Source organism: Acyrthosiphon pisum, chromosome A1, assembly GCF_005508785.2.
Source record: "Acyrthosiphon pisum isolate AL4f chromosome A1, pea_aphid_22Mar2018_4r6ur, whole genome shotgun sequence".
NCBI lineage: Eukaryota > Metazoa > Arthropoda > Insecta > Hemiptera > Aphididae > Acyrthosiphon > Acyrthosiphon pisum.
The window spans coordinates 10,001,615-10,020,107 of NC_042494.1; the positions used below are offsets into that span (position 1 = coordinate 10,001,615).

At 27.8% G+C, this 18,493-nt stretch overlaps 1 pseudogene; it reads right to left on the reverse strand.

The window, feature by feature from the left end:
* Positions 1-13,732: 13,732 nt before the first annotated feature.
* Positions 13,733-14,883, reverse strand: LOC103309018 (annotated as a pseudogene).
* Between the last annotated feature and the right edge of the window lie 3,610 nt (positions 14,884-18,493).

Below are 18,493 nucleotides of genomic sequence, written 5' to 3' on the forward strand. Positions count from 1 at the left end.
ATGTGAGTGAGTACGGATCTGCAGATAGAAAGGGTTTAATTCTTGACGTCTCTCGACAATAGCTTAACCCATAATAATACATCTGGAAGTCACATTTGGACACGGTCGCATTCTGCAGTTCGACTATTATAATATTATTATTACTATCTATACACGATTTTGATTGAAACTTTGCACATAAACCGTTTAATCCCATAAACACGTTTTGTACAGAAAATATGTAATAAATGTGACAATCAATTACCATTATATCCCACACGAGTGTATATTATTATTATATATACGTCGTGATGACAATAAATTTATTCGGTAATCTTCTTCGACAGTATTGTACGTATTTCCTGAAAAATCCTTAAACATAATTTATAAGTTAATAACTAAATTAGTATACCATAGAGCAGGTACATTGCTATACACTTAATCAATAGCTTATAAAGATTTATTTGTTTTTCTGCGATTGACATAACATAATAATCATTTATAATAATACATATCTATAATTATAATATGTGTATATAAACATTTTAATTTAAATCACAACCCATCTTACAATACAAATTTAAAGTATATTGCTTATGTATCAATGTATAATATATTTTCTAATTATTATTATTATTCATATTTATTATTTATATTTATATCTATATGATTTCTATTGAAATATACATTTTACATACCTACATGCACTTTAATAATTGATTTTTAAAACTGCTAAATAAAAAGTGTTTTGCAAGAATTTCCACGGACAAGTACTATGAATTCAGAGCTATACCTACTCGGAACTGCAGTCTGAAGTTCAGTTTGTGAAATTCACCCGTTATCTAACATTTTTCTGTCGGTATAAGTCGATAGCCAAATTGCCGAAAATTCAAATGTCAAAACACATGTATATCGGCGTGTTAAACTTATATACGCGATAAACCCACAAAAAAATATTATAATGATGGCGTGTTTATACATAAAATATTTAGTCAAACTCTCCACTGCAGCGTATATAGGTATTATATTATATTAAATTCAATCGATCCTATAGGTACACACCCAATAGACAACGTCATCGTAAAGTCGGGTATGTGCGCGCGCACGCCTGCGTTTCATGATATTATTAATATTATTATTATTGTATGGTATTGTTATTATGATTATATATTTTTATTCTCGTACCTATATAATATAATAAACGGCTCGACGTGTTAAAAACCGGAATCCAATAAAACATTTAAAATACGTCATCGTCGTCGTCGTCGTCGTCGTCGTCTTCGTTGTCGTCGTCATCGAATTCTTAATATGGTTGTTAAAAAACGAGACGTGGAAAATTCGACCGCACAATGGCCTGCACAGGGATTGTATAATAAAGCCATTGTCGACATTGATTGACAGTTGGAGTCTAAACAGGTATATAAACGAACGCACGCATAGCACACGCATACAAACGCACACATAATATTATATTATATTATATTATATGTGTAATTGCGTATACGATTCATTGAAAGGACTCGATGTGTGTGTGTGTGTGAATATTATTACGTATTAATGGACAGTCGAGATATGCCCAATGAAACGTATTTTTTGTCCATACTATTTAACGCGCGCACGCTATTCCAAAGACAAACTTGGAGCGCAGACAGACTGGCGCACTAAGTGCACAGTCACGGCAGCCGTCGCGGGCACCGAAGAATCTATACGCCACCAACACCGCAGCTGCCCCACACACACTCGGAAACTTTTCAATCATAATATACTATATTATTACTATTATTATTGTTGTTATTATTATTATTTAAACGCATTCATCGGAAATATTTGTGAATAATGTTTCGATTGTGGCCGCGGACACGTCCGCGCTATTGAGACACGAAAATTGTGTAAAAATCGTGTATATACCTATACACATATTATAATGTATTATATTAATCCTGCCTCGCCTCTGCAACGGCAGTCGTCGATTGGAATGTTTCAAAAATTATATGCCTATTATTCTACTATGCTATGTACTAAGCTGCCATTGCTGCAGTACACATCATATCGCTCTCGCAACATCAAACGAGCGTGATGGTAAAATACATACATGCACAATATTATATTATGGTCGTATATCATCATGGACAGTGTATGTAGAGTAAATAAAAAATTTAACTATAATATAGTGTTCTAAAGTGTATAGCTGTTTGTTTTCAAATTTTTCCGGCATTGCAGCATTTGAAAATTTAACGAGTGGAAATGGTGTCAATACCTATGAAAAATGGAAAACCTGCACTGCTGTAATACCTACACGATGTTTGCGTTCAAAATACTCGTAGTCCGTAGATTATAATATTATAATTTACAACCAATAGATCACTATATTATGTTGTATATATCTTAAGCTCGTGTTTAATAATTTGAATATTTGGTTAGAAACATTTTTAAATATTGATTATTCGTTGTCACTCCCGACTCCCTATAATATAATATTATATTAATAATAATAATAATAATAATAATAATAGGTATGATTATTAGGTACCTAAATGTAGGTACCTATACAGTATTATGTAGATATGTATAACATAATATATTAAATATTAATATAGTATATACTATATTGTTCTGATAAGTTTACTTTACACACACATATTATATTAGGTATATAGGTAGTATAATTTATATGTAGGTATAGGAAATGTGAATTATAATACGTACCTACTTCCCCCACTTATCGTCATGGCTCATGATTCCACATAATATTATATATTACTTTATGTATTTTACATACTTATAACCTATACCAATACACTTGTGTCTAATTCACATAAAATCTGTGCAACATACAATGGTTAACACACAGAAATCTTAATTAATATTAGTAATGTAAAAATTACAAACTCATGATCTGTAAGTACTTTTTCAACCGTTGACAGATTGGCATTTATCAACTGCAACGCCAACACTATAATATTAAATTTATAAATTAAAATTTTTCTAGTTTTTAATGAACTTATTTTTACGTGAAAATTAATCCAATTATAGCTAATATATAGCGACTATACTGCTTGTAAAGCAATATTTATTTTAGCAATTGAAATTTTAAACACATATAAGCCACGTGAAATGTATAATATTATAGAACATGTACTTGCGCTATCCGCTATCAGTATACCTATATTTACATCTTAAATGTAATTACTAATTAGGTAATAATAATATTAGGTACTATATATAGGTACTGTTTCATAATAAATTTATGAAATCTTCTTGATGTAAAACCGTTACGGTTTTGGGATGAAAATATATATAAATAAATCAATATACCTTTGAACGTATACATTTATGACGAATCACTGTGGTGTGCCGTATGATAAATGCATATCTAATGCGTGTTGTGCATACATAATATAATAATATAGGTACTACAATACTACATATTATTATATATAGACGCTATTTCGCGTTTGACGTGTCTCTTTGTCTGCGTTTTTTAATTCAATTTTTTCTATTTTAATACAAACCCGGCGCGTCCATTATTATTGTATCTCATATAAATTGCGTTCCCCTCGCGGAAACATTTCCACCATTGAGCTTCGCAACTCGTCCCCCGGATATACGCCCCTCTTCATCCCATAGGACAAAATTATCGGGACCCCGTCGGCTACCCAACTTCTGTTGTATTGTATTATTTATATTCAAATGTAACCTCTCGCGTGTATTTATAACAATACCGTGGGCTATACTATGTTCACTGCGATGTTACCTAATAATATGTAGGTACGTCTGGACTCCAGACTGTTGCATTGTACATTTTTGTAGTTGTACGAAGTGTATATGATATTATGTTATATACATAGTTAGGTATGGCTATTTACAGTAAGAAATTAATCACTTACAAAAGACGGGAACTGGCAAGGTGCAGAATTTTAACTCAAACATGTTTTATTTAATTGATAATCGTAATAAATCGTGCATTTAATGAAAAAATAAATAGTGAATAAAAATCTTCATCATTTCTAGATAATATAATTAAAATTATTATAAAATGTTGAAAGTTTGGAACTCGCTTCTCTACATAGTTTGTATGTTACAATTTGAAAAATGATTCATACCAGCATGCGTTCACGTTTTATATATAGCTAGAAAAGTTTATTTTCCACGATGAATGCGATAAAATCAAAGCGAACGAATGAATCTAGTCCCAAGTGCTGCTGGTGTTCCATTAAAGCTAACTAAATACAAACTTGATACTAAAGAAATCCTTAATGAAGTAGGTTGGGAAATTCAATTATCAATAAACTAAGATTTAAAACGTCTATCATTTAAAAAATATTTTTAAATACTTTGTTTGTACATTTTATTTTATCAGATCTCACCCTCCACTTTGCGATCATCACAAAAAGATATTTGTTTTTAGATATAAACATATTACTGGCACGTGATATTGCTTTAAAACCTTAATTTTAAAATGTTGGCACGTGATGCGAAAAAGAATCGCTACCCCTGATAAAATATAGATATAAATATAGGACTTCAAATAAACATGATACCTAGCTATACAAATATAAAATATAATATATTTGTTATATAATTATTTTAGCTACCTCTGTGTAAAGCTGCAAAATAATATGTCTATTAAATATTTTGTTTTGTCTATAGTTTTAATAAACATAACTATAGGTTCCTTATAAAGTATAAAGATTAAAGTTAGAATCATGTTTAAAAATTTTAATATTTAATAATATCTATTCAATTATAAACTTTTTACTGTATTGTTCTCATCCTGTTTGATGATTTTTTTGTTTTCAATTTTTAATGCGTTTTATATCATACCTTGATTTAAAAACATTTTACACCAATATGGATGCAATATAATGCAATCATTCATATTCAGAGTGGAGCGATGAATGAATTGTAGGTTTTACAATAATGTTTTTTTTTCGTGTCAATAATCACATTCAGAGCATTGCAACTCATAGGAATTTTATTTGTTACCTACTGAAGTCTATAAATGTATCGTATTATTTATTTATTTAATTATAGACATTTTAAGATTAGACAATATTTTTAATTTTTTCAGTTGTTTAATTTATTAATAAAATATAAATCCAATGTAGTTAATGTATTTCATACTTACACAAGTTTAAATTGTTTAATTATATGTTATTTTATTTAAAATAATAATATGAAGGTATAGGTAGCATTATAATAGTCATGACATATGTGTCAGTACGTTTCGTGATTCTACACGATAAAGTATATACGTACAATATTTATTATAATACATTGTATAAGTCTATAATTAATATTAGTATCTATATTTAATTTGTTTTACTTTGTCATACAATAATAAATTGTTATGTAGATTTGAAGCGTGAAATACATTTTAGGAATAACAATTATTAGTATCAAATCATAATTCCTTGTAAGTTGTAACTGATAGTTAGGTACAGGAGTGGATTTATGATGGGGGTCAACGGGGCGGGCACCCACCCATCGGGCTTTTTTAACGATTTAATTACGGTCAAATATTCATTGTACTTAATATATCACTCATACAGTTTCCTACTCGCTCCCCCCCCCCCTTAAACAAGCTTTAGATCCTCCCCTGGTTAGGTATTATGTAACAAACAAAACATAATACTTAGTTATAACTTATAAATAATAAAAATAAATAAAAGTAGTTCTTAACCTTCCAAGTTGGCAGTAAATGTAATATAAAATAATGTAATATGAATTAATTATATTTTGAGACAACAAAGCATAATAATAATATGTTCGTATTTACCTATTCAGTTACTGTTTATTGTCTAATAGACCAACTAATGTTCTAATATTTTGCCGTTTTCTTTCTGTATCATGTTTTACTATATTTTTAAAAGTTATTAATTATTGTATTTAGCTTACACATCGACATAGTCATCTAATAGGTATTACAGTTTGCTACATATTTATTTTTTTTTTTAATGTTAAGTTTTTGTGCGTGTATTTCTATTGTAGTCGTTATAAAAAAAATAATATAATTTAATGAAATAAAAACATATCATAAAAAATGAACAAATAACAATCGTTTTATTTTGGGAAGTGCTTGAAAAGTCGGTTTTCTAACGTTGGCTAAAAAAACAAGTGTACTTTCAAATAATAAACTTCGTTTACAAAACTAAAATTATTTATTATACTCGTTAAAACGTGCTTATATAGTTGGTATATTAATATTATATTACACTATTCAATATTGAATATTTAGATCATGTCAGAAATAAAATATAGTAAATTAATAATAATGCGGCGTAAAGCTGTGTTGGTGTTGTTATAATAATATTTAAACACCTACGTGTCGTGTACGTTTTGAATTTATAACAGTTGTTATATTATAGTCTTACAGTAATATAAGATATTTAATTTAGTATAATTATACATATTAATACATCTATATTTCTAACTTAGAACCTGAGTACCTATACATTGTTATTAAATAAGCGGTCTGTCTGTGCTAGGGTTGTTTTATTTCTTCACAAGATCTTTAGTATGATCGATCGTCCTATGCTTCACCACGCGCAGTGAGTAATGATCCAAACATTTGTGCTCGTGTCGGATTTCAAAATAAAAAAAAACCCTTAAATACTCACGATACCGTTTATAACATGCACACTCACTAGGTACCTACCTATATTTAATCTAATGTAATTTTAGTAATTTAGCGTATTATATTTGTTGTATCCATCGTAATTAGTAATTCAATACCAATTTGCTATACATTAAAAACATTATATATTTATATGTTACCTAATAAATAATATAATATTAGATATTGTACATTATCGAATACCTTTTTAAATAATTTTGAGTCACGTCGCTATCGAAACAGTACACTCTTCTCATATCCTAAAATCTAAATTATTCTATTATTCGGATCTCCGTTACATGTAAAATATATTTAATGAAGGATTTCGTGTTATGAACGAAATAATAATAATAATAATACTATACAATGTGAAAACAAATTGGTACAAGAAAACATAGCGTAATACACTAATATATTATACAATAATATTATAATACGTGTAACATAATTAATATTTAATATGTTGTTATTTGAAGTTTAGACGTAATATAAATTGTTATTATATATGTTGGCCACTATATAATTCAAGTGGTCCACCAATGGTCCAAACGAACGTGTTACTTATAAAATATGGACGTTTTTTACATTTAAGTATTTAAAGCATTTATACACCTACTATACATTATACAATGCATATTTTTTTATTATACGTTATAACTTATAAGTTAAAATAATATCATAAGTATATATTTTGTATTTTTGTTGTTTGTATAGTCGGACAGCTTGTAGACCGCCGACCGCAGACCGTGCAGACGTATATTATAATTCGACGTTTTGGTGTAGGGAAACCTTATTATAGGACGCTCGCGCGTAGGTGTGGTGCCACCACGTCTGGAAAGAGAACCTAAACACACATATTTTATATTACATATATATTTATACCTAGTAGAATATGACCCGTTTTGGGCGTGCCGCCACCGGTGACGATGACCATTAACGCGGTGACCACGCGTAACCACGTCACCGCCGCACGGTAGCTATATAATAATATGCTCGCACACTTGCGTGTGTGTATAGTGTATACAGAGTGTTAAGCTTCAAAGTGATGTTTCTTTAACAACTACATTAATTTGCCTATCTGATTAAGCACACCCTTCTGATTATTCCGGTAATCTACCAACACTATATATTATAATAGTACATTAGGCATTAGTACATATACGCCATTATACGCCCCTGTACTTATCGTGTTCAGTCGGCAACTCTTCGCTAAAATAAAATTAATTTTTTGCTTCTTTTTTTTTTAATCTGGTTTTTGCAAACCGTTCTTATATTAGAGAGATCTTCAGCAGGCGTTCAATTGTTTAAATTACATGATAAATAAAATAAAATCATGCACAATTTAAGCAAAAATAATAATAATTTGCAAACATCAGTTGCGAAAAATATAAATAAAAAATGTACCTGGTATCAGTATACCTTTACCAGTATAATAAAAACGCCATCCCCTAAACTCTATAATATAAAGAATATACACAGACCCCCGCAGTATAATATATTATTAAATATTATTACAACAGAATGTAATTATAACTTTTAAACATCAATCAAAATCATCAAATTTAATAATTATTATATTCCCTGTGTACGCGCATGAGTGCATGACGCATGTGCAGTATGGCCGAGTGTACCTAATATAGTTGGTAAGTTGTATGCATTTATGACGACTCTTTAAACACAATCAGTACATTATTTAAAATCAATAAATTTAATAATTAAAATTCTATGTATACTAGGCGATAACACAATCGTTATATACGGAAATATTAATTCCATGTTTCAAGGTATATAAGAACAACATTACTACACCTTCAGGTACAAAATATTGAACGTATAAATACGTAATAACTATAATTACGAATCATTATTTAGTACCTACGTATTATAAACAACTATACCTACTATAAACAATATTATACATTATACTGAACTATACCGTATGGTGTTCATATTATATTATATTTGGTATACCTACCAAATTCATATTTAGACTTACTCAATATTCACTCTGCAAACAGTTTTATTTGGAATTTCAGCACTAGGAATCGAACGATTTTTTAGAGCGATGCACAACATCACCGCGAGCTCTACTACTTTTCTGTGCCACTAGCCACTGGCCAAGCATATATATTATATTATATTATATTATACATACAATTACATTGCAGACGTCGATGTCTTCTGGTCTATACGATTGCATGGTTCGCTGATTTCTGTATAATTTCTATATAGGTACTTATAGTTTAACACTATATATTATAATGACTTGCCTAAATTATGATTTATTTTTCATACCCAATGTCCCAACCACAAAAACGCTCAAAAGAATAATTAAGAATATAATTTTACATTTATGTTGTTTATGCGCAAGTAGGTATTATACCTATATTATGGATATATTGTGTGTATGCTATTATAGTGCTATGTATATGATTATTAATAATCATGATTATGTCGAGTGGCCATCGCACTATACTTTAATCTTCTATGATACGCGCGACTGCGAAATAGCACTAAACAACCAATATAAAACACGCTCTGCTTAATAGCTTCTTCCAGCAGACTTTTTTAAATTTTTTCCGCAATAAAGTTAGAATTTAAATTAATTAAATACATTTATAAATTAGAATTTATTCGACTCTAACGGTTTACTTTTTTTTAGACTTTGTATCGTATGTTATTTATAAATATCAGTAAAATCGTTTATAATTGATATTACACATTAATAAATAATAATATATTTTGTATTTTATTAGGACTTTTAGTAATTCATTCACATTTTCTTGTAACAATTTTACCTAAATATTATTCCGCTACAAGCACGTGTCACGTCTCCGTACTCGTCTCGTTACCCCGCCCCTAAGTGTGAATATGCGTAGGTCTCTTTTTGTGCGTGACGAGACAATTTTGCAGTTATAATATTATAATGTCATAATAAGATACCTGTCATTTTGCAGATGCATGCATATAATAGGTTATATTATAACTTATATTAGTGTTTAAAATACTCGCGGTGCTTTGTCCAAACAGTGTTTTTTTTCCGTGGTTGAGGCTCTCTCGTTTTTCTAGTCTTTTCACATATAATATATAAGGCTAGATCTCTCTCTCTCTCTCTCTCTCTCTCTCGCTCTTTGCAGATGTCTCTCTGTCTATCTTCGTCGCAAAAACCTTTTCACAACGCACCGGCCGAAACCTCGAGTGCCCTTACCCCGCGTCTTCCCGCCCCCATCCCACACACATACACACGGTCATATAGTAGTCATCCACTCGAAACACACACAGATCGGAAAAAATAACACAGCGTTCGTCCCGCACAAAGCGTGTACAACGACGCAGATGTGCTCCGGATAAACCACACGAACCATATTATATATTATTATTATCATCATATATATATTATATAAGAGCATGTTCGCGGGGGCGCGTCCGATCAATTTTCTCTCTGTCCTCACGCGCACATAATATATCGGTCACACGCATTTATTATCGTACTTATAACCTGCAGCGGTTTTTCCAATATTCGGATATTCCCACAGGGTAGGGATACTAGGTCGGTATACTATACGTCATAACATAATATAATATTATACACCCGCGTGCACTCACTATATTTTCTTAAACAATTGTGGAATCATTCTGTGTAAGATATCAACTCTCAAGCAATAATATTGTCGAATAAAAAAAACTCATTAACCCGATGGATAGATCTAGTAGGGGTGTTTTTCACTCAACCGATTGTTTAGTAAGTATTTCATTTACACGATTCTAGACTGGATTCTCGATGGATTTACCTAGGAATTATTACTGTTACAGGCTCGTTTACTATTTGGTCGACTTATTTGATTCGTTTGGTACCTATAGATTTTTAGAAAAACATTTCATTTTTATTTGTTTTGTGATACTCTTGGTCCTAATGTCTCATAAGTCATACCCATCAGGAAACAATTAAATATACAATACTTATAACCTATATGAAGCTTGATGGCTTAATAATATATATACATATATATATATGTATAAAAATTGACGGTAACATCGCTCTTATATATATTATATACCAGATACCTAATGGCTAATACTTCTACAAACGTTTACACTTACACACTAAGTATTCAATTATTATTTTTAACTTTATGAGCAGGTATTCCTGATTTTACCAATGATACCGTATTTCTTGTACTAAGATGTCCTATCTCTGAAATTAATCATAATATAGTACCTACCGTTTATCTCCTATGTTCACCCCTTTTTTCTTCAATAATGCAGTTATTTAAAATCTGATTTTGGAACTTTTATAAACTTATAGCCCATATTATTATTTTGTAAATATACAACTTCTTTTTTTTAAATGAGAGCCCCATTTTTCTACTGTAAATTATTTGGCAAATATTTTTTCTGAAAATTATGACGTAGGTATTCATATTCAAATTCAAATTACTCGTTTATGAGTTATTTGACTTTGCATGTACTAAGAGTAATAGGTCCTTGATAATGGGTTTAAAAGGTATGAGGACATTGGTGATTTGGAAATGTTCATGATTAATAATAATTTATCAATATTAATAATTTGTAAAAATGTATAATAAGTTCAGTACCTATAAATAACAGATCCAATATTACATCTATTTTATATTTTTGTAAAACCATTTTTAAGAACATTATCTTTATAATACAAACATTTTAATAACTGAGAAACTATACTCGTTCAAATTGGAAAAGGTACCTTACCGATATTAACATTTTCAACAAAATAATCCACTAAATAATTTACAGATTTTCTCATTTTATAACAGAAGTTTGTATCGCCACAGGACACTCCATTAGTTGTAATACGAAAAAATTCAAAAATTAGAAAAAATTAATTTTAAGTAGGTATATTTAAAAATTCCAAAAATCAGAATTTGAATATTTAGATTATTAAATGTAAATATATTATGGGGTAAGCATATTTGGTGAATGTCCCTGTATATGCATAATATAACATATAATATATATTATATATAGGTATATTTGTTTTTGTTTTCTGCTATGCACTGCAGTTCAAAACAAAGCTCAAAACAGTTTTACGCGTGTGATTTACAACAACGTATAATACATATATATAGGTACTAACTATTAATCAAGAAAACAATCATAAAAATGTAGTTCTAACTCCAAATTTTCCACTTCTTTATTATTAGTCAATGTAGATGTATAGATATAAGATATTATAGAACATAGTTTTTCAAAAAGTTTTAGAAGTTACCTAACAACAAAGTTATATTAAAATGTTCTGAATTATGTCAACATTTGGACTTCAAATGCTTATAACAAAAAAAAATCGTACATAGGTATTATGTTTCTTAAAAATTTCAAGCATTTTAACCCAATTTAACTTTTTTATCGATATTTTAAGAATTAAAACTTAAAAAGTTATTTATAGGCATTTTACTTTTTCAATTTTTTAATTATAATTCGAATAATGAATGAAATAATACGTTTATCTAATGCGGAGTGTGATCGCTGGCTGTTCACCATCGTATCTGTGACTATCTTACCTATACAGAGTTATTAAAAATCAAAGTAACATAAACGGTACTTTAAAAACTATTTTACATCTCCTAGTCAAAACTAAAATGTTGGAAATGTTGTTTTTCAAAAATTTAGCTTACCATTGCCATAACCATTATGGCTAAATTGTGAAATTCGCTCGAAAATACTTCCTGAAAAATTTAATAACAAGTAAAATATTATAAAATATGTAGGTATGGAAATAGCTATATAATAGCAATATAACGTATCGGCAGTAGCTGTTCTAAATCGCTATTAACATTTTCAAAATTTCAATCATATCTACATAAATACATATTCACGTACAGTATAGTCCGCACGATGCATACCCTCTTAATTTTGTAATATACTTAGTTATCATCGACCAATTGTCACAGTAATACCGTCTTCCGTCATAGGCAGCATCGAATATTACTGTTATAGAAATAACTGGTTGTAAGAATTGAGCCTTCTCAATTTTTATGAAATGATGTAGTTTTTAACTTTGATATTAAATTAATATAATGTGTTTTTTAAATACAGAATAATATTTCTTAAAAATATGAATTTTTTTTTGTCTATTTCCTTTGATTAACCACATCCTTACATACATATTTTCTATACAATATAGTTTTATATTTCACATCTGCCAGGTGTCCCGTGATGGATTACTTATTTTTTTTTTTTAGTAAAAAGCTTTGAAAATGTAATAGGTACAATGTGTCTCGTAAAATTTTCTTACAGAAATTAAAAAATGCTATAAGGCATAAATACTTAAAATACTAGCTAAAATAATATTATTTCTTAATTAAGCTTTTATTGATTAATATTATCAAAATTGTTTTTCATAATTCAGTACTATAGTGTACGTATACGATGATTTATCGTTAAATCAAAATCTACATGACATCCATTAATCTATTACAGTGACCTACTCAATGGACAATAACTAAGTAGTAATAAGTACATTCAACCCCTATTAAACATCAGAGAAACTTCTCCTGATTTTTTTTTTTATTTAAATATTATGGAGGACTCAGAGATATTGTTTTTACTATAACTTATGTTTTTTACATTCAAAAAAGTGAAAACCGTCTTTTAGGCTTTAGCAGGTAGCTCTAAAAAAAACATATTACATAGGTACAACAATTGGGAGATAGGCAACTTAACTAACGTCACACAATATTAAAAGTAAAATACCAAGATCACATTAAATTTAAATTTTCGAAAAGACGACAGCAATTTTACGATTTATATAACATAACATAGATAAAATATTTTTATATTTTATAATCGATGATAAAATTATTATAGATCCAAATGTCATAACACTCATAACTCATAACTCATAATTCAAAATATAAATACAAAAATATTAAATATCAAATATAAATAGAATAATAATTATATATTTTTTAAATTCAAAATCTATAATTAAAATTATAAAGATTATTCATAATATTAGCATTGATACAGTAATATGCACATAAAACAATTATTAATAACGTGACAAGTGCCTATTTTATATTTAAAAACGATTTTTCATTAAATTTTGTTCTGTACAAATATTGTTGCTCATAATAATATTAATATAAATAATCACCATCACTACAATATTGACGCACCAGTAACATGAGAACTCTTTTCAGACGACAAAAACAGCAAAACTTTAGGGGTCGTGAGGAAGAATTGGATTACGAGATTCGAATTTGTATTTATTTAAGAGCATCATACCTACTATATAGTATCCACTTATATATTATTATTATTTATTTTTTTAAATATAGAAATGAGAAATTACAATATGTATTTATTACCTTATACCTACTTGTGAAACATACGTGTATTTTTACTATTATTATTATTATTATTATTATTATTATTATTATTTTAATTGATCTAATAGTTAATACTTTAATACTCTAATAACTCAACAATATTACACCATTTTAATGACGTGACCTATATACTTATACCTACATATATATTTATGCATTTACGTATTATACGTAGATATTTGCTATTTACCATACAAATACAAACTTGAAACAACTATTTTTTCTAAAATAAAAGTTTCCGGAAAATGATTTTTACACCATAGATTTAAGCATAAAAAATCAAGTCACTTGAAAAAATTGAAAATCGTGAGGAGACAGTAAAGTTCATTTTAACCAAAATATAATTTGTCTAATACTCAAATTTTTCAAAAGTTATTAAGTACCTACTTACTTTCAGAATCAGCGAATCTCTCCAAGGGAATGACAAATCAGACTTAAAATGTTCTTTATAGTGTTCTCAGATACAATGTCAGTCATAAGAATGATTGTAAACCCCGGCAACACAGTCATACATTAGATGTTGTGTCTATTTATAAAACAATACAATTTTAACAATACCATACAATTAATAAACATTGTAGACATTACAATATTTATCGAACTTTGACATTTCTAATGCAACTGTTTTACTGAAGACTTCAATGACAGCCTTGTTAGCTGAGTAATTTTACTGTCCTATGTTACAGTACAACGTTATGCAACCATACTTCCAATATTTACCAAGTTCTTCTCCACCAGTTTTCTGTGAATTGTTTGGGTGATAAGAAAAGTTTCCTTTAAATAATAAAATAATACAGTATTATATTTACATAGGTCCACATAGTCATAAAATATTAAATTCAGATATTAATGTTAATTTCCTATTATACTATATTTCTCTATTAACTTTACATTAACATTATATACGCTCTCAAAATCAATTTTTCACTGTCATTGTCTCCAATGTCGAACAAATGTTAACTTCAAAATATTTATATAATTAATTTATTAATATTTAATAATTATTAATTTTAAAATCTTAGATATAAATAGAAAAATTCTTAAGAATTCTTAACACAAAATAAACGCTCAAATGTATTGTGGATTTAAACTCAACTTTTCTTTTAATTTCCACTAACAACAACTTATGAGAAGAATTATGTTTAATTTTCAAGTATTTTAACCAGGCGTTAAATATATTTTTATCGACACTTACTACCTAGTACCAACTATACATCAGATCGACTTCATTTTGTTTATAGATTCCGAGACTCAGAGAAATGGTTTTTCTACAACCTATGCTTTTTACATTCAGAAAACCGTCTTTTAGTAGCTCTAAAACAACATATAGGTACAATTTGGAGATAGGCAACTTAATTAACGTCACACATTATTAAATTATTACTTAATTCCCAGTAATTCGACTAGTTTGGCCATTTGTATAGCTTCTGTATGTATATATTCAGAGGAACCCTGAAAAGAAGGTAATACATTTTTTAACAGTAGATATAATTATATATAATTATTTATGATTCGCTCATTACGGAACAATATAAGGTTTTTTTTTTTGTATTATTAATTAAAAAAAATATACCAATCATGGTAATTGAATAACATTTAATGAAACTATTTTAGTGTACATTACCAAATACCCAAGATGGCAAGATTTATAAAAAATCTATCTTTTTCTATCTATCGATCGATCTATTAATCTATCTATCAATCTTCTTTGTAGATATTGCCAAATATCTACGTATTTGATATTTAGGATTGCAAAAGCTCGTGGATAAAAACAAATCTAGCAAGTGATGATTGACTATGAAATGTTTAAATAGGTATGGGTAGAAATTAGGACAGTAGGTACATTAATACAGTGAAAATGTTTTTGAAAAATATACAAAAACATAATATTATGATGAAACATCTTCATTAGTGTAAAACATTTAATTTAAAAATAATAATAATTCTTATTAGAGATATTATGGCGTATTAAAGCCACGTCAAGCATTCAAGCATATAAGTAAATGGTTATTAACCTAAATGAAGAATAGAAAACACAATCAACCCTATATAGATGGATTTCTATAAAAAAATTATTAGGTATAATGTATTTCAGTAGGTAAACAGATATTATGTAAATATAAGTAAGTATATAATACCTATACAATTTAAATTATAATTTTTCTATTTCACTTATACATTATTTCATATTCCACATGTTACATCAGCTATGTACACGTCATATTTATAACATATTATAGGTGCAATTATTAATATATTCCTGATTTACTAAGCTGAAATCTCAACAAATATTTTTAATTTAATTACATTTTTTTATGATATTTTGCCTTATTGACTCATTCGATTAAGGTACCTTAAATGGTCCGGTCCCAAAGTGAATCCAATCTTTACTATGGACTTTTTCGCAGAGTCAAATCTATATAACCCAGTCTCACAGATATAATCTTAATCCGTTGACCATTATTGTTCATTTATGAACATGGTTATATACATAAATACATATTTATCAGTAAATACCTATTTATGTATGTTATGCTATCCTTATAATATTACAACTTAATAATAATTATTAAAATTATCCAATCACAAAGGTAATTAACACGGCCCTCCTCGATACTTAGCTACCAAATTTATTTATGGAGACGTCTCTCTTTCACCCTCGTGCGTATAAATGTTACCCTATATAATTTATTCGTGTAATTATTATTCTTTTATTATAGTATTGTAAGTAATTTAGTATCGTTGAACTCACCAAGCTGTGCAAACTATTTTCTAGACATTAGCAGTGGCGGCTCGTGAGGTTCAAAGGTGGGCAAGTTAGTGAAAATAATTAACTCAAGTTAAGTTAAGTTAAGGGGATACAAGATCGATAAGATAAAGTTAACAGTTAACAAATTATAAATTTAACTCAATAAGTTAAAACTTTAAAAGTTAATATAAAAAAAAATATTAACGTAAATCAGTTTAAAAAAAGTTAACCTATTTATTTTTTTTATTCGTATGTAAATCACATAAAGAGTGAATGTGTCTTTCTAGTTTCTAATTTATAAATTATAAAAAATAATTTTATTGAACTTTTATCATAATGAACACTGTATACCATTTTACTTTTACTTTACTATTATTTACTAATTTAAACTATACTCATCTCAAATTAATAATTTAACAAATATATTTTTTATATCGTATAGCAATTGAATGTCATAATACGTGAAGATGAGTACATGACCTCCATATATATTATAAGTTATATAACATTAAAACATAACAATTGTCAATTTGTAATTTAAAATTAATAAAATAAAATGTTCAATTTTTGTATCTAAGAATTGAAAATTTAAAACAAGATTCCACGTAAGTAATTAATTCTGTTACCAAAAAATCTAAAAAATACATTTACACAGTTTATTTTTATAGTCATTTTAAGTACAAATTTGGACAAAATTACATATGAAAAAAACCTAAAATAACTATTTTAGTTATTTTGTTGCGATTGTATAATATTATTCGTGGGTACATGAAACTTCTAAAGTATACTATATTATATATCTATGATAGTATCACGGTTTGTTGTTGATGTATAACGCGTTTTAATTACCTATTGGATATTGTGATATGATTAATTTGGAATTTATTTTAGGTACCTATTATAGGTCAATTTTTTTTAATACCATAGATAAGTATAATATAATATGTCTTATACCTAGACTGACATACCGTCTCCGCTCAGAATTGTTTTTCTTATACAATGATATTATATCATTGAATTCAAATTTAATACCATCCATAATACAGTGATCCACTTGTAACCTACTATACAGTAGAGCGACATCCACTTGCCCACCTTTTTTCTGATGATAATAGTATAATACTAATGCTAACAACACAAGGTTGTTTCTACTGTCCACACATTTTCTATGCTGCACGTGAGTTAGAGAGAAAACAAATAATACGCTGACATCCAAGAAGATTCACTTAGCACTACATTAATTAAAGTTAGAAACAGAATTATTATATTTAAAGAATATATACATTTTAATATTAATTGGGAATTTTTGTTGACTAACTACAAAATATATACAAAAGAAATAGTATGAATTGTCATTGGGTAAAAGGTAAAAATATGAATAATCAAAAAACATCTGTATATACATAATAAATACAAATAAAACATTTATTATATATTTTTTAAATTCAAAATATTTAATGAAAAAAATAAAGACTATTCATAATATTAGCATTGATATGATATGCTCATACAACAATTAATAACATGACAAATATTTTATATTTAAAAATTATTTTTCACCAACATTTTATCCCGTAAAAAAGCTACATAATAATAAAATAATTAATAACCGCCACTAACTGCAATTGACGTACCAGTAACGTATGAACTCTTTTCAGAAGCCAAAAACGTTACTACTTCCGCTATTTCTGTAAAATTAAAATTAAACATCAAATCAAACAGTATTTTATTTTAACATATATAATATACATATATATTTAGAACATTAATAATAATTTTAAT